This window comes from Vulpes vulpes, chromosome X (genome assembly GCF_048418805.1).
Source record: "Vulpes vulpes isolate BD-2025 chromosome X, VulVul3, whole genome shotgun sequence".
Taxonomy (NCBI): Eukaryota; Metazoa; Chordata; class Mammalia; order Carnivora; family Canidae; genus Vulpes; species Vulpes vulpes.
Window position 1 is genome coordinate 63,107,217 of NC_132796.1, and position 19,312 is coordinate 63,126,528.

General features: G+C 36.9%; 1 protein-coding gene and 1 pseudogene across 9 annotated transcripts in view; both read right to left on the reverse strand.

Moving 5' to 3' along the window:
• The window catches only part of CHM (CHM Rab escort protein), a 255,280-nt gene that overhangs the window by 95,259 nt on the left and 140,709 nt on the right, over positions 1 to 19,312 (reverse strand). The window lies entirely within an intron of this gene.
• Positions 15,074 to 17,928, reverse strand: LOC112933568 (SWI/SNF-related matrix-associated actin-dependent regulator of chromatin subfamily E member 1 pseudogene; annotated as a pseudogene).

Genomic DNA, 19,312 nt, shown 5'->3' on the forward strand with positions numbered 1-19,312 from the left:
AAGAGCTTCCACGACAGGCAGGAACTGAAAGAATATGGGACCTCCAAACCAGCTCTGCAAGAAATTTTAAGGGGGACTCTCAAAATTCCCCTTTAAGAAGAAGTCCAGTGGAACAATCCACAAAAACAGGGACTGAATAGATATCATGATGACACTAAACTCCTATCTTTCAATAGTAACTCTGAACGTGAACGGGCTTAATGACCCCATCAAAAAGCGCAGGGTGTCAGACTGGATAAAAAAAGCAGGACCTATCTATTTGCTGTCTACAACAGACTCATTTTAGACAGAAGGACACCTACAGCCTGAAAATAAAAGGTTGGAGAACGATTTACCATTCAAATCGTCCTCAAAAGAAAGCAGGGGTAGCCATCCTTATATCAGATAAACTAAAATTTACCCCGAAGACTGTAGTGAGAGATGAAGAGGGACACTATACCATCCTTAAAGGATCTATCCAACAAGAGGGCTTAACAATCATCAATATATATGTCCCGAATGTGGGAGCTGCTAAATATATCAATTAATAACCAAAGTTAAGACATACTTAGATAATAATACACTTATACTTGGGGACTTCAATCTAACGCTTTCTATACTCCATAGGTCTTCTAAACACAACATCTCCAAAGAAACGAGAGCTTTAAATGATACACTGGACCAGATGGATTTCACAGATATCTACAGAACTTTACATCCAAACTCAACTGAATGCACATTCTTCTCAAATGCACATGGAACTTTCTCCAAATAGACCACATACTGGGTCACAAATCCGATCTGAACTGATACCAAAAGATTGGGATTGTCCCCTCCATATTCTCAGGCCATAATGCCTTGATATTAGAACTAAATCACAACAAGAAGTTTGGAAGGACTTCAAACACATGGAGGTTAAGGACCATCTTGCTAATTCCAAAGCCAGACAAAGACCTCACCAAAAAGGAGAATTACAGACCAATATCCCTGATGAACATGGATGCAAAAATTCTCAAGAAGATACTAGCCAATAGAATACAACAATACATTAAGAAAATTATTCATCACGACCAAGTGTGATTTATTCCCGGGACGCAAGGCTGGTTCAACACTCGTAAAACAATCAATTTGATTCATCATTACAGCAAGAGAAAAACCAAGAACCATATGATCCTCTCAATAAATGCAGAGAAAGCATTTGACAAAATACAGCATCCATTCCTGATCAAAACTCTTCAGAGTGTAGGGATAGAGGGACATTCCTCAACATCTTAAGCCATCTACAAAAAGCCCACAGGAAATATCATTCTCAACGGGGAAGCACTGGGAGCATTTCCCCTAAGATCAGGAACAAGACAGGGATGTTCACTCTCCCCACTGCTATTCAACAGAGTACTAGAAGTCCTAGCCTCAGCAATGAGACAACAAAAAGACATTAAAGGCATTCAAATTGGCAAAGAAGAAGTCAAACTCTCCCTCTTCACTGATCACATGATACTCTACATAGAAAACCCAAAAGCCTCCACCCCAAGATTGCTAGAACTCATACAGCAATTTGGCAGTGTGGCCGGACACAAAATCAATGCCCAGAAGTCAGTGGCATTTCTATACACTAACAATGAGACTGAAGAAAGAAATTAAGAAAGCAATCCCATTTACAATTGCACCCAAAAGCATAAGATACCTAGGAATAAACCTAACCAAAGAGGTAAAGGATCTATACCCTAAAAACTAGAGAACACTTCTGAAAGAAATCGAGGAAGACACAAAGAGATGGAAAAATATTCCATGCTCATGGATTGGCAGAATTAATATTGTGAAAATGTCAATGTTACCCAGGGCAATTTACATGTTAATGCATTCCCTATCAAAATACCATGGACTTTCTTCAGAGAGTTAGAATAAATTCTTTTAAGATTTGTGTGGAATCAGAAAAGACCCCGAATAGCCAGGGGAAGTTTAAAAAAGAAAACCATAGCTGGGGGCATCACAATGCCAGATTTCAGGTTGTACTACAAAGCCATGGTCATCAAGACAGTGTGGTACCAGCACAAAAACAGACACATAGATCAATGGAACAGAACAGAGAATCCAGAAGTGGACCCTCAACTTTATGGTCAACTAATATTTGATAAAGAGGAAAGACTATCCATTGGAAAAAAGACAGTCTCTTCAATAAATGGTGCTGGGATAATTGGACATCCACATGCAGAAGAATGAAACTAGACCACTCTCTTTCACCATACACAAAGATAAACTCAAAATGGATGAAAGATCTAAATGAGTCAAGATTCCATCAAAATCCTAGAGGAGAATACAGGCAACACCCTTTTTGAACTTGGCCACAGTAACTTTTTGCAAGATACATCCACGAAGGCAAAAGAAACAAAAGCAAAAATGAACTATTGGGACTTCGCCAAGGTAAGAAGCTTTTGCACAGCAAAGGATACAGTCAACAAAACTAAAAGACAACCTACAGAATGGGAGAAGATATTTGCAAATGACATATCAGATAAAGGGCTAGTTTCCAAGATCTATAAAGAACTTATTAAACTCAACACCAAAGAAACAATCCAATCATGAAATGGGTAAAGGACATGAACAGAAATCTCACAGAGGAAGACATAGACATGGCCAACATGCACATGAGAAAACGCTCCGCAGCACTTGCCATCAGGGAAATACAAATCAAAACCACAATGAGATACCACCTCACACCAGTAAGAATGGGGAAAATTAACAAGGTAGGAAATCACAAATGTTGGAGAGGATGTGGAGAAAAGGGAACCCTCCTAACACTGTTGGCCGGAATGTGAAATTGTGCAGCCACTCTGGAAAACTGTGTGGAGGTTTCTCAAAGAGTTAAAAATAGTCCTGCCCTACGACCCGGCAATTGCACTGTTGGGGATTTACCCCAAAGATGCAGATGCAATGAAACGCTTGGACACCTGCACCCCGGTTTATAGCAGCAGTGTCCACAATAGCGAAACTGTGGAAGGAACCTCAGTGTCCATCGAAAGATGAACGGATAAAGAAGATGTGGTTTATGTATACAATGGAATATTACTCAGCCATTAGAAACGACAAATACCCACCATTTGCGTCAACGTGGATGGAACTGGAGGGTATTATGCTGAGCGAAGTAAGTCAATGGGAGAAGGACAAACAGTGCATGTTCTCATTCATTTGGGGAATATAAATAATAGTGAAAGGGAATGTAAGGGAAGGGAGAGGAAATGTGTGGGAAATATCAGAAAGGGAGACAGAACATAAAGACTCCTAACTTTGGGAAATGAACTAGGGGTGGTGGAAGGGGAGGAGGGCCGGGGGTGGGGGTGAATAGGTGACGGGCACTGAGGAGGACACTTGACGGGATGAGCACTGGGTGTTATTCTGTATGTTGTTAAATTGAACACCAATAAAAAGTTAATTTATTAAAAAAAAAGAAATGACAAATACCCACCATTTGCTTCAACGTGGATAGAACTGGACGGTATTATGCTGAGTGAAGTAAGTCAATCGGAGAAGGACAAACATTATATGTTCTCATTCATTTGGGGAATACAAATAATAATGAAACGGAATAGAAGGGAAGGGAGAAGAAATGGGTAGGAAATATCAGAAAGTGAGACAGAACATGAAGACTCCTAACTCTGGGAAACGAACTAGGGGTGGTGGAAGGGGAGGAGGGCGGGGGGTGGGGGTGAATGGGTGAATGGGCACTGAGGGGGACACTTGACAGGATGAGCACTGGGTGTTATTCTGTATGTTGGCAAATTGAACACCAATAAAAAATAAATTTATTATTAAAAAAAGAAATATAATATGAAATGGGATTACAGAGATAGTCAAGGGCCTTATCATTTATAGCTGCAAAGGCCAAAGAGGAAATCTTGAAATTTCTAAGTACAAATAGAATTTACCAGAAGGCTCTGAGCAGAGTGACATAATCAGATTTGTCTGTTTTTATTTTTAAAACTTTCTATTATGAAAAATTTCAAACATACGTAACAGTAATACAATATAGTGCCCTTACACTCATTGCCCAGATTCAACATTTATCAAGATTTTATAGTATTGGACTGTATCTTTTTTTTAAACTTTAAATAATTTTAATTCTAGTATAGCTAACATACAGTGTTATATTAGTTTCAGTATAAAATATATCAATTCATCAATTATATACATTCCTTGGTGCTCATATTAAATTTACTCTTAATCCCCTTCACTTACTTCTTGTACCTCCTCACCTACCTCCTCTCTGGTAAACATCAGTTTCTTTTCTATATTTAAGAGTCTTTTTGTTTGTTTTTATCTGTACAATTATATGGTATTTGTCTTTCTCTGCCTGACTTATTTCACTTAGCATTATACTTTCTAGATCCATCTATATTGTTGCAGATGGCCACAATTTCATTCTTTTTAATAGCTGAGTAATAATCCAGTGTGTGTGTACACACACATCTTATTCATTCATCTATTGATGGACATTTGGGCTGATTCCATAATTTGGCTAGTGTAAATAATGCTGAAATAAACATAAGGGTGCTATACCTTTTTGAATTAGTGTTTTCATAGTCTTTGGTTAAATACCCCGTAGTGAAATTATTGGATCCTATCTTTCTTTTTTTTTTTTTAAATGAGCCTGGCTGCTGTGTTGTGGTTTCTCAATGGGGCAAGAATGGAAAGGGGGAGACCATTTTTTTGCATAAATTTGCAGTAGACCAAGTGAGAGATGATGGCAACCTGAAGCAGGGTAATGGCAATGGAGATGAAGTGGAGAGACAGGAGACATATTTAACACATAAAGCTGACAAGAATTGCTGATGGACTGGATGTAACAGGAAGATATCCTCCTGAAGACAAGTTTAAGCTAATTCAGATATTCATGAGAGCAGTCTCTCCTCTGAATGTTTAACAATTAAATTTAACTGTTCAAGCCTGATACAATCTCCCTGTACAGGTAGAGCTTTGAAGGATTCTGCAGAAACACTCTTCTTCCACCTAGGGTGTGATTATTAGAGCCAGCTCATTGTTACCAACCTCAAAAACCACTATATCCTGGCCATTCATCAAGACTGGTACTTAATACTCTGAGTACAAATGGGGGTGTGTGTGTGTGCCAGGAATGGATTAGTTTTTGGCCTTCAAAAAGTTACCATGCACCTGGGAGGATATAGCACTGATGATAATTTAAGAAATTATATGTCACAAGTATCTGAGTCCAGTGGGGCTTTTGATGAAAATTTCACATTCACTGAAAAAGTTGTAGACAGATGGAGTGCCCTTTAGGCATTGCTGTCATTCTTAAAAGGCATAATCATCATGCTTAACTTAGAAAAAGCTGTCCAAAAGCAATACATAGCCTTCAGAAAACTCACTCCCAGAAACCGCCTCTATTTTATAGATCTTAGCCATATATCTAGCTTCCTCTGTTCTTGGTGACATCCTGTAGATGATGTATTCTTTTTTTTTTTTTCAAGTTTTACAGTTGTCCTTAAGTTTAACCTTCTATAGGAAAAGTCACAATAAAACTATGTACTATGACAGAAACAGATCTGTGTTAATAACTGCACCAGGAGCTCAGAATAAATTAATATAAATTATAGAATATACGTCATCATTCATTCTTTTTTCACTAGTTCTGTTTTCTTTGGGGGGGGGATAGGTGAAATAAGTGAAGGGGATTAAGAATATACTTACCAGGATGAGCAATGAGTAATGTAAACGATTAGTGAATTACTATACTGTACACTTAAAACTAATACAACACTGTGTGTTAATTACACTGGAATTTTAAAAACTTAAAAATTCATCATTCAATATTTTAAAAAATTAAGCCTTCCAAAAATACGGAGGCCAATTTATATGCTTGAGTCATAACCTAGGCTCTATATCTACACATGTGTAGAATGGTTCCCTGGTTTGTATGCATACCAGAAACACCATGTCAATTCAATGATTCTCCAATACAGCCTACTGCAATGACATCAATTGAGTGCTTGATGGGAAAGCACTAATGTTTCCTAACTACTCTTTTATTTTTAAGATTTTATTTATTTATTCATGAGAGACACACAGGGGGCGGGAGACACAGGCAGAGGAAGAAGCAGGCTCCATGCAGGGAGCCTGACATCGAACTCCAGGATCAGGCCATGGGCTGAAGGCAGTGCTAAACCGCTGAGCCACCCGGGCTGCCCCTCCTAACTACTCTTTAAACATAATTTAAGCTCTTAATAAATCTGAACTTCTTAGTCTGAATACACAGACTAACAGCTTCATGGGACTTTTTTTTTCATGTGCCACATATTCACTTAAGCAAATTCACTTAAAAAGATCTTTCAAATTCAAAAGGAAGCCCTTGGTTCAAACTTTTAAGATATTGCAAAGAAATCTATAGTAAATCTACTTAGGCTGTCCATGAGATTTCTTTTGGTTAATTTCCTTTCTCTGCCTCTTCCCCTGCATTGACATTCTGTATGTGACATATTCATTTATATTAATAATTCTTATTTAAATCATTTATCGATTTTGCTAGTGTTCAAAACTCAAATTGTACAAAAGCACAGGTAAATAGACCTCAATTTTAAATCAGGACAGTAATACACTTTTATTTGTAATGTCTTTCACGACTATGTCTGGTATAGTGTGGGTCTTTCTGAATATAGACACAAGAATACCCAAAGCTAATGTTTTCTGACATCCCTACATAATGGCTCCTAGATCCTTTTCATGGGTTGAAATATATGGGCAGGGGCAGCCCGGGTGGCTCAGCGGTTTAGTGCCGCCTTCAGCCCAGGGTGTGATCCTGGAGACCCGGGATCAAGTCCCACATCAGGATCCCTGCATGGAGCCTGCTTTCTCCCTCTGCCTGTGTCTCTGCCCCTCTCTCTCTCTCTCTCCTCTCTGTGTTTCTCATGAATAAAATAAGTAAAATCTTTGAAAAAAGAAAAATATGGGCAAATCCATCTACTTTGAGATACAGTCTCTAATGCCATTTTCCTGCCTTCTCAAATTGCCTTATTAAACAATCCTTCAGCTGGCACTCTTCAGCTCAAAATTTTACTATCTACAAGCTCTCGGTGTGCACTATAAATTGGGAAGCATCTGAGAGTTACTTTGCTGACTGTTCACAATCATTTATAAAAATGTTAAAAAAAAAAACAACAGCCCAGTAAACATTTCTTGGGAGAGGCTACTGTAAAAATCTCCCCATGCAAGGAAGAGGCCATTTAATCTACCCATTCCTTTTTTCCTGTGTTTATACTAGATCTCGATGCATGACTAAACATTATCCCCAACTCCGTGGTGGGAGGACATTTTTAAAGCAGCCTTTGGTATAAAATCTTATCAAAAGCTTTTTGAAAATCTAAATGTTCAGTGACTCTTCCTTGTTTGCACCTTATTTACTCCTCTCAAAGAACCTTGTCAGATGGCTAATGTATAATTACCTCACAAAAACCATGTTCTCTCTTCCTGTGGACTACATATTCAATAATTTCATCCTTTAGCTGCTTATTTAAAAATTGACTGGCAGGTCAAATAGCCTTATTTCTCTGCAATTTCTGGGTTCCTTTTTTAAACTGTATACCCTCTATACCTTCTCCATACCACCAAATCAACTGATTTCCTTTAACTGCCCCTCCCAAACCAAATCCCTGCTCAGGACTGACCTATTTTAAACTGAGTTGGTTCACATACAAAAGTGACCCAGGCCCCTTCAGTGAACAATACTTTCGCATTTTCCCCCTTGGTTAGTATGTATCAATTCATAGAGTAAAACAAAAGATAGTCATTTGTTAGGCAAATCCTAGCAAAGACCTGCAAACTTTCGTAATTCAAAGGCTAATGGTACTAACCTCTGAACAAGGATTCACCTAAGGCTACATACTGAAATAAATCAACCAACTAGCCACTGGCACTACACTAGTTTCATAGTAGATACACAGACTTAGCCCTCTGTTAGGTAAATGAGAAAAATGACATTATTAAGCATAACAACTGGAAAAAAATTAAAGACTATATTTTGTGGTAGAGACTAGAAGTACTGTAAGGGAACTGAAAGAAGAGGTCAATGTGTGTGGAAGAAGAGTTACAGAATGTCAAAAGTAGAGGAAATCTTTACAACAGCTAGACCAATTTCCTATTACAGAAAATCAGAGAAGGTAAACTACTTGCCTAAGAGTATACAGCTTCTAGCAACCAGGGGTAGTGAAAGATCTCATGGCTAGGCCTGTGTCAACCCTTAAAGAGGAACAGGTCAGACTGTTGGGGATTGGAACTGATAAGGTGGAAAAGTAATGAGAAAATGCAGAAAGGTGAGAGTGTGCATAGACACTGGAATAATTAAACAGATGTACAAAATGGGGAATGACAGGAAGGAGCTGAACGATATTATTACAGAATGGGGTTAAAAGGTAGGTAGAAGTGTTTGTAGTTGAGGTGACAGGTAACAGAATGCCACTGGAAGTGACATGTTGGTTTGATGAAGGAGACAGACAGTGGGAGCAGGAAGAGTAGCTAGCAATTAGAGTCCTGACCGTAGCCAAAGAGTAGAAACGGAGGAAAGCATAATGCTAAGAAACTGAGAAGAAATAACATAGTAGTTAGGACAGAGTCAAAGTTTAATCCCAGAATTACTAGGCTGTTGATTTGTAAGAAAAATACCATTGGAATGCTTGTGGTTTCTTCAATGGGTACTCAATCTGTAGAGTAACTCAAAATCCAAATCTAAACTTCTGAGGTGATATGTACGTGGTATAAATTCACTACACACCATAGTTGCTAACTATGCATGATATAATGAAGGACATTTTCAAATGGCTATAATAAATTTTTTGAAAAAACTTCAATTTGGTGAAAGATTTCATCCTCTGACATGTACAATTAAAATTTGTCATTTACCTAGCTAGGAGTTAACAACGGAATGTCCATGGGATAAATCCGCTTGTAGGTAAGTTTTGTATGACCTCACAGTTTAAAAGAAAAAATTTACTTTGGCATAAATAATCTGGATCTTGGCTTCCTTAAAAGAGAAACACTAGGCCTACAATCGAGACTTATGGTCACACAGTAGCCTCTCTCTTTAGATGTATCCTGTGCTCAACAGGTCACCATGGTTTCTACTGATCCAATCATCTGCTTCCAGCCCACTTCACTTCCTATGATCCTACCTGATCACTATAGACATTTGGCACTGCAATCCCTCTGCCTCAGTTGCTCAGTAATTTTTCTTTTGAAAATTTTATTTGCCTTGTCATGTTTGTTCTATGTTAAAGAACTATTATTCAGGATGTTGTTATACGTTAAAATTTTAAATATGAATTTAAAGAAATCAAAGACAAACTGCAAATGTTAGTAGACTTGGTACAATTTTGACAGTAGCCACTCACTGTATTAGCTATAGAACATGTGGGCAAAGGGAAAGAAAGGTATCTGATGTTCTGAGGTGGCCACATTTATTTTCTGAAAACAAGTAGGGTGTTTCTATTTCAAACTGACTATAACAAATAACAACGGTATCTTGGGAAAACCTGTGAATCTAGATTTATCTCAGCTTCCTTTTTGAAATTAAAAAAAAGAACTTATGAAATGAAAACCAGTAATAAAATCAAAACTTAAACCTTATTTTGAATTCCTCTTAAAATGTTAACACATTTGTACTTCAGTTACTAACCATTTATACATACTCTTCCTACTTTTCAGACATTTGATAGAGTTAAGAAATTGACACAATGAAAATACAAATTTGAAAAATAAGCAAGGTCATTAATGTGAAATTAATATCTGGATTTGCTGAATGACTTAAGAGTAAAGACAATTTTCCCCATTTTTGAACATGTCTTTCTTTTGTCAAATTAGAGTGGGAAAGTGCCACTTTCAAATATGTGAAATAAAATAATTATACTGCACATTAATTAAAAAAAACAAAAACAACTTGTGGGTGCCTAGGTGGCTCAGTTGGTTAAGCATCTGCCTTCAGCTAAGGTCGTGATCCCAGGGTCTTGGGACTGAGTCCCACATCACGCTTCCTGCTCAATGGGGAGCCCGCTTCTCCCTCTCCCTGCCACTCCCCCAGCTTGTGCGTGCATGCTCTCTCTCTAAATAAATAATCTTTAAAAAACCAAACCAAACTAACTTGTTCTCACATCACAAAGTCTTTGATATTTTCCAAAATTCACTTTAATAGACTCTGATAGAGTGTAATGCTTGACTATACAAAACTATGGTTAGAGCTTGTTTTTAAATGTCATCAACCATCTGACATGAATTGTGGAGACCTATCATTCCCATACATGCAACTGTAAAAAAAAAATACAAAGCTCAGCAGCAAGGAAATTTCCCATTTGTCCCAAAACATGGGAATCCATGTAAATTCTTCCTGAGAAATATGAAGCACTGAAGTCTATATGAGATGTTTTCTTTCTGTAAGTTTCAAATATTAAACTGCCACTTCAATTACTTGTTTATAACAAGCTCAAAGAAAATTCACAAAAGCAACCTAATATCTATCCAACACATTATTCAGATAATTGTATATATCTGAAGTATAATCTAACTTTGATGCCATTAACCCAAAACAACATTCAAATGAACAGAATTTTAATCAATCAAGTACTGCTTCCAATAAGATAGATTTTACAGGAAGAAAGCAAGCCAACATTGTACACAATTCCAACTTTACCCTGGTACATCAAATTGTATTACAGATAAATGAACAGTTGTAAAAATTTTCAGCTGGTACCCCAATTCTACATAGCCTTTAAAAAAGCAAATTCAGTGCCTATCAAGGTAGAAATCAGCACCTGTAATTTTTTTTAATTCAGGGGCAAAACAATGGGACCCATTAACAGCTGAACTTTGCACAACACTATTCATGATGATTTATGAGTTAGTATATAATTTGATTATTCTATTAATTCTGATGACTGCTTTGGCTAATAAAGTGAAGGTCACTTCCAAAATAAATCTTCATTACATTTCAGAGAAAGTAATTGCCTTCAACTAGTTGTTTTATTTAATTAAAAAGTAATGTAACAAGAAATAAAACAGACTTCAGGGTTACCATGTCTGTTGCTATGAGAAAAATATATTGTGTAGATGTAATGTTCTCAAGGCAAATCCAACAAAGCAGAAAGTGTCTTCATCTAATCCCTGTATTTTCAAAATGGAAGAACTATTTTATATGTATTCATTTAAATTTGAAATTACAAGAATAAAAACTGAACTGTATTAATGCTTTAGAAACTGAAAACTAAGAATCTTTGAAAATATTCTACAAATTCATGAATGTAAAATATACAGCAATATTTTCACTTCTAAAATTATGTATGTGGGATTCTGTATATGAAAAATTAACGGTAGGTCTCTGTCTTAACCAAAGTTCCTCCTAAAGGTAGTAAGAGACCTCTGCCTCTTAAGATAAATACTAGGCATAGGGCCCTAACAGCTTTGGAGGGAGATCAGAGGAAAAATAAAAAAGACTCACTTTAATATATTATTCTCATTTAATCTATTTTTACACATAGGAACATTATGTGTCCTAAATTTAATATTTTATTTTTTAAAAGGCCTCTAGACCTTCAGGTGGAGTCCTATTATCAAAGCTGTTGAATCATACAACTATATCAAACAAATAAAGGAAACTAAAAATGATGTGTGTATTTTCCCACAGAAGTAAAATACTAATCCTCAAACAGGAAATCATATTTCAAAAGCTAGAAAGCTTGTTATGTAAGAAATTACTGGGGCATAACAATGCTGTAAAGAAGCAGGTGGCAATGATTTGTATGCTCACCAATGGCCTCAACCGATATATTGTCACAAACCACACTCCTGATTACCTTGCTCACTCTGTCCTGGCCATATTAATCTTTTTGTTACCTCAAAAGACCCCACCTTAGATATCTGTCACAGTTCCAGTTGCCTAGAAAACTCTTCCTTCAAATCTCCAGAGGCTTATGCCATACCATCATATTTTGGTGCCACTACACTCAAATATCATCTTCCTAAATGGCCTTCCCTGACCATCACAGCATGTAAAGGGAAACCTCCCTACTGCCTATGGTAACTTCCTGCCATATCACCCTATCTTCTTTTATTCATAAGACATATCATTCTCTTTAATCTTATCTTTCTGCTCTCTGTCCAACACTCTTCAACTCCTCCCAACCAGAGACTGTTTTCAACATTGTACATTTCGCACCTACAGAAGAGCTAGTATAAAGCATTTTCTGTATCTATGTATTTTTCAACAAATTCTAATTTTTATCCTAAATTTGCATATGATAAAATAGAAAGCCCAAGTTTATAGCCAATGCTCCCCTAATATTTCATGTAAGAAAATGGTATTAGTTTTAAGTTTTTGGTAAAAAAATTCAGTACTATTACCCATACCTAACATGCCGAGTGAGCATGTGTGTATGAGTGCTTGTGTGCTTAGACAAAATACATATGGCTGCCAAAGAATGTATAAAAGTGGCAAATATATTGGTGGTAACAAACACAATGAAGACTCTTACTAGGTTCCTTTTGTGATTGTGATCAAGAGTACATATTTGCAAGACAGGGTGGCTCAGTCAGTTAAGTGTCTGCCTTCCGCTCAGGTCACAATCCCAGGGTCCTAAGATGGAGCCCCAAATCAGGCTCCCTACTCAGTGGGAAGCCTGTTTCTCCCTCTCCTCCCCTGCTCGTGCTCTATCTTGCTATCTCTGTTCCTCTCTTTTTTTTTTTTTTTTGTTCCTCTCTTTTTTTAAAAAAAATCTCTAATGTAGAATAAGTTGATTTCAGTTTAATTTCTAGTTTCCAGCACAAAATCATAATAGTGTTCTTTACTCTTGTAAAAAGTAGTACACAAACATATAAATGTTGAAGTGTTCTCTATACTATTCCTACATCTGAAAAAATTCTTTAACTTTGATGGCTTGACCTCTGAAATATACTCTTTACAGTCCTCACAGAATCTTTGTGATAATACTTAAAAAAAAAACCAAAACAATTATAATCCTTTCTCATAACTTAATTTCCTCAGTATATGAGTTATATATGAGTTTATTAACTCTTGTTACTCTTCCTTTCATGGGAAATTCAGGCTTTTATCAAGTTATTTGTAGAAGGATTGCTTTCTTCCTCTGTCAATAAATTGTGTAAATACTGAAAAAGGCAAAAACGTGTTTATAATACCAGAAGCCATAGTAGGGAAAAAGAAAGCTTTGGAATTTTCAAACTTAGAAAACAACAAATTTATTTACAAAATGATTCTTACCATATTGAACAATCTGAAGGAATTTAGTTTTCTGGCATTAAAGTAGTGTTGACACTATGCACTAAGTAATGCTGGGATACTAATAATGTTATTGTCAAAGTAAACATGAAGAATCTTACAGAAGCCATTTTTAATTTTTTTAAAGATTATTTATTTGAAAGAATGAGAGAGTGAGCAAGCGTGGGGAGGGAAGGGGCAGAGGGAGAAGAAGCTGACTCCCAGCTGAGCAGGGAGCTCAATGCAGAGCTCCATTTCAGGGATCATGGGATCATGATGTGAGCCAAAAGCAGACACTTAACTGAGTCACCCAGGTGCCCCACACAAAAGTCATTTTAAAATCAAATCAAAATGAAAGTAATTCCGGTAAAAATCATCATCATTTTAATTTTTATGTTCTTTATACCTTCATATTATCTAAATTTCTTAACATAAGCATGGATTATTTTGGTAAGCAGAAAAAAAAGAAAAATTATTTCAAGAAAAAAATAATAAACGTCAACTTGCTACAACCTATAACCAGGAAGTGTACAATACCTAGTTAAGAAAATAGGAAGAGTAAACAGAATCCTATGTTTAATATATGCATTGCTGAAAATACTTTATTTCAAGTTTTTAAGTTCTAGTTAACATATATGGTAAAATCGGTTTCAGATGCAGAATTTAGTGATTCATCACTTAGATTTAACACCCAGTGCTCATTACAAATGCCTTATTTATTTATTTATTTATTTATTTATTTATTTTTTACAAATGCCCTCTTTAATATTCACTACTTATTTAGCCCATCCCTCACCTACCTCCATCAACCCTCAGTTTGTTCTCTATGGTTAAGAGTCTCTTAAAAATACATAAAAACCTAGAACCATAGAGAGCTAGAGCTCATATATCTTAGACGCTGTTTTTTCTTCCAAACAAGACATCTAAAATTATGTTTTGCCAAGCTCCTTGGTGGAGCAGTGGGTTGAGATTCCAATTCTTGGTTTCAGCTCAGGTTGTGATCTCAGGATTTTGAAATCAAGCTCTGTGTTGGGCTCCACACTCTGCTTGGATTTCTCTCTACCTTTGCCCCTGTGGGGTGAAGAGTGGCTGCGTTCAATCTTTCTCTCACATAAACAAATCTTTAAAAATAAAAAAAGACAATTTCCTTTTTCCTTAAATCACAAAGAAAAAAAAATAAGCCAATCTCCATTTAACAAGACTGATAATAGCCATCACTTCTAGAGGAATTCCAGATCTAGTATGAATTTCATGCTTAGTTTAATAAAACAATGGTTCTCAACCTTGGTATGTGGTGAGAGAGTGCTCCCTAAGTCTGTGGGAGAAAAATAAAAGGCAGTGTTACAGTGCTTACTATGTGGAGCCTGCAGCCTCTCTTATCTATGCCAAAGCCCCCAAGAATGCGGGGTATATCCCTGGGAATGGGTCAGAGATGCAAATACATCCATCATGTATGCTGACACAGAAAAGGGTTGTGAACTGCCGATTGTCTAAATATGCTATTCCTAAAAAAACACAAGAGGGCATCCTGTAACAGAGAACTTCACAGCTGCTCACCAACTTTTCACAATATTTTTGTGCTCTGTTGTCTTTGATGTCCCCCTTCTTGCTAACTTGCTTTTATTTCCCATAGACAAGCAGGATGTTTTCTCATACCATTGCAACATTTAACTACATACTGCAAACTGACATTAAGGAATTAAACTCATGTAAGTTTGCAAACTTAGCTTTGTGCCCCTAGAGAAAATGTGAGAAATTTTATCCTTGGTTTACTCTCTTTCAGGAGGAACCAAATGCATAGAAGCTTAAATTTAATCTGCAAATTTAGACTAATTTTCTTTTTTTTTTTTTTAATTTTTTAAAAATTTTTTTATTTATTCATGATAGTCACAGAGAGAGAGAGAGAGAGACAGAGAGAGACAGAGAGAGGCAGAGAGAGAAGCAGGCTCCATGCACCGGGAGCCCGACATGGGATTCGATCCCGGGTCTCCAGGATCGCGCCCTGGGCCAAAGGCAGGTGCCAAACCACTGCGCCACCCAGGGATCCCTAGACTAATTTTCTTAATCTAATTATAGATCAAATATGAGGGTATTTTAAAAACTTTTCTGACTTGGTCAGAACAATTCTGTTAGTATATTTCTGTGGCTAAGCCCATCTCCATAGGAACGATTAAAAGTAGAAACATTCAGCCTGTTCAACTGACTGAACATCAATAAGCATCAGTGTGGAAAAAAAAATCAACATGCTTATTGGGGTCTTAAAAGTACCAGTTCCAAAGTTCACATTCTAAAGAGAATTCTTTTCTCCACAGCAACTATTCAGAAATGAAGCAGTATCTCTTTTCTCATGTCAATTTTGGCACTATTATATATGTAACATAAAACAAACTGTACTGGAGATAAATAGAACAGTCTCATATGGCCAGAGTATTTAAGTTAAAATGTAGAAAAAGACAACCAAATTCTGATTCATACTTGATTTATCTGTATCATACAGACAATGCCTTAGTTTGCTGGCCTTAAGAGCCCATTTTGAGCATTAAAATATTCATATCCTAGAAAAACACTCCATAGTGGGTTTTAGATTTTACTTATTTATTCATGACAGACACAGAAAGAGAGAAGCAGAGACACAGGCAGAGGGGGAAGCAGACTCCCTTCAGGGAGCCTGATGTGGGATTCGATCCGGGACCCCAGGATCATGACCTGAGCCAAAGGCAGATGCTCAACTGCTGAGCCATCCGAACATCCCTCCATAGTGGTTTTTATTTCTACTTTAGGAGTACAATGAAAATTAATGCTGGTTTTCATCTGTATTTGCTTGTTGAAAGAAATATATTTAATCTCACAAAATAAGCAGGAAACAAGAAAACTAATTCCAGGGAGAGGAATAGGTACACTGCAATAGATTTTAGACAGTAGCAGCTCTAATCCTGGTACATCCACCTCTGTGAGAAGACTACAGACTGACAGTAAAGTTCTGATTTAGAAAACATCATGGAAGGTGGAACACTACAGTCAGAAGTCTGGATCTCAACCTATGAGGCATTTGGGACCACTCCACTATACCAAAGGATGTGAATTCATATATGCACAGGAAAATTAACACAATTTGGAAATTATTTTACTTTATATAAGAGTCATGCTATGCTTATTTGTGCCAGGTACTGGCACAAATTGTACTGGTACAGTATAATTTTCTTTAAACTCATAAAAACTCTAAGAGGTAGATATTACTGTTATTCCCTTTTTTTCTTTTTATCCAGTAAGTAAGTGGAAGAGCCAGGATTCAAACCGAAAGTCTGGTAAAAGAGTCTCTACTCCTCTTTTTTAAACTCAAAAAAACATTTTTTTTTTCATTTAAAAAGGTATTTAGAACACATAAAACAAAGCAACATTTATTCTTTCTTCTCATTTTCTGGCGTGGGGTCTGTCAGTGGCTCCTCCACTGTTGCACTGTTGCTCTCTGAGCCAGTGTCTCTTCACTATCACTGGTCTCTTCCTTTTTCAACCATACTGCCCACCCCCACCTGCCTGCTCTCCTTGTCCTCAGGAGTAGATGTGCCTTCTTCACCGTTCTGTTGGCTTTCCATTGCTTCTTCAATGTGTGTCTTTCTTCTCGGTCTTCATAGGGATGCTTTCATCGTCTTTCTTCTCCTGGTTCTTACTAGCAGGAGCCTCTTCCTCAGGAACCATGCTGCTCTGACTACGTTCAGCTTGCTCTGCCGCCTCTTTCTCCCTTTCCTCTTGCCTTTGCAAGCCTGTTCTTCTGCCTGTGCAATTTCAGTGGTAATCTTTTCCATATTCACTTATAATATCAAACCACACAACCTTTCAAGTTCACTGTTAAATGAATCTTTTCTTTCCAGGAACTTCTTCTCCTGGTGTCACCCCTCTGAGGAAGTTCGGCTTCTAGGTTATGCTGATGAAACATTAAGGACTGGACCTGTTGTTTGAGGACCTGCATTCTAGCTGTTGTGACAACTGACCGAACGTCTGGAACTACACTCTAAGGATTTCACTGATGTGGTGGCTGTATGTCTCATTGAAAAGCCATCATCATAATCCTTTGGATCTTCAGCAGGTTGAATGCTCATGTAAGGTTCTCCTGTCTCCATGCGAGACTGCCTCTACCGGCTTTCTTTCTCTAAAGCAGCTTCTGCATGACTTTTTGGATTTATGTAAGCAAGGTATGTGTGGGAATTATGATAGGCCTTCATAGATTCATTGTACTCTGTCTTTTCTGCTTCATATTCATTTGAATATTGTTTTTCTTCATTAGTGAGATCTCACCACATGCCACCAATAATCTTGCCAATCTCCCACAACTTTAGGTCAGCATTGGAAGCTTTTACTTGGTCCCAGACCTTTCCGCCGTACCTCATGTAGGAAATGAGTGGCTTATCCAGTGGCTTTGGGGGTTTTGGAATTGTAATACCAGAGGATGCTGTGACCTGGGTGTTGGTGCCCAGGTTCTCTCCCAGCCTGTAGCTGTTGTAGGCGAGATGACTGTATGGATTGTATCCCACAAACCCTGGTGTGCTGGTCATTTGTGTTGCAGGAGCTGGGGTGGGAGTTGGGGCATAAGATGGTCTTTTTGACATTTTGGAAGATTAAGTTCTCAGTTCCTTAAGAATGAATCTGAGACACCGCAGGCAGAAAAAGCGCCCGCAGCTCTGGCCTCATTTCTCTTTTCAAGGGTCTCTACTCTTAACAACTATACCATGCTACCTCTCAGGATACATTAAAACATAAATTAGGATCAAGATTAATTGTTAATTCAATAAATGTGCATTACTCAAAAGCTTAGAGCTCATTCCTTCTATTTTTAAATGTACCTGAAGAATATGGGTGTATGCATATAGGACCATGATTAAGACTGTAGACTCAAGAATGAGTATTTTCAAATTTTAATACAGTCAAAAGAAAAATAGCCATACTGTGAATCCCATTTTTCTTTTAAAAATTCCAGATAGGGGCAGGGGCAGAGGGAAACAAACTACAAGAGACTCTTAACAATAGAGAACAAACAGGGACGATGGAGGTGGATGGAGGATGGGCTAGATGGGTGATGGATATTAAAGAGGGCACTTGTGATGAGCACTGGGTTTTGTATGTAAGTGATGAATCACTGAATTCTACTTGTGAAACCAATATTGCACTCTATGTTAACTAAAATTTAAATAAAAAATTTTTAGAACTCCACATGGGAAAGCAAAAAAGTTGAAAGATAATGGCTGTTTACAAATACATGTGCATTTGTATGAAATAATGCAGGAATACTAGTGTAGGTGTAAATCATAAATGACAGGTTTATGACTTTCAAGTGTGCATGAATTAAAGCCTGCAGGAGTCATTTACAAACAGCTGCAATTAGTTTGGTTTCCTGAATAGGCTACATATACTTTCCTGTTTATGTTATTCATTTGTTTAGCAAACTGTTTACAAACAGAGTACAAAGTAAAAACATATTCTGACTTGGTGATATTAAAATCAGTCAAGTTTTACCACATGGAAATGACACTTTTTGGACAAAACTTTTATTCAATTTCATTATATTGAGCAAGTGAGAACCTACTGCCTAATTTGGGGAGAGGGGAGAACTAAGAGGGGAGAGGTTGAGGCAAGAAGGGATAGAGAAAAATAAGGAAGAGAAATGGTTAAAAGCTATAGTAATTTCAGCTCCAACACAGAGTTCTTTTTTACAAATCATTTCTCTAGTACATGAAAAAAGAATAGTTTCTGTCCTGCAATATTTAATTTCTTTCCATGTAAGTTCTAATTTGATTTTTTAAATAAGTAATTTATTAAGCACCTACTATGTGACAAAGATCCAAGCAGTACTATTGAAGCAATTAACTACATATGAGTAAAATATACCAAATTCAGTAGTAAGGAAAAAATTATGGCATACTCATTTTGTAAAAGGCTATACACAATAAACTATAGGAGACATAGAGAGGACTATATTTTATATATAGCAAATATATCTATCAATAGACATAGTATAAGACAATTTAATTACATAATTAAATTCTAAATACCATATCTTGTTTGTATAAACTGAAGAGT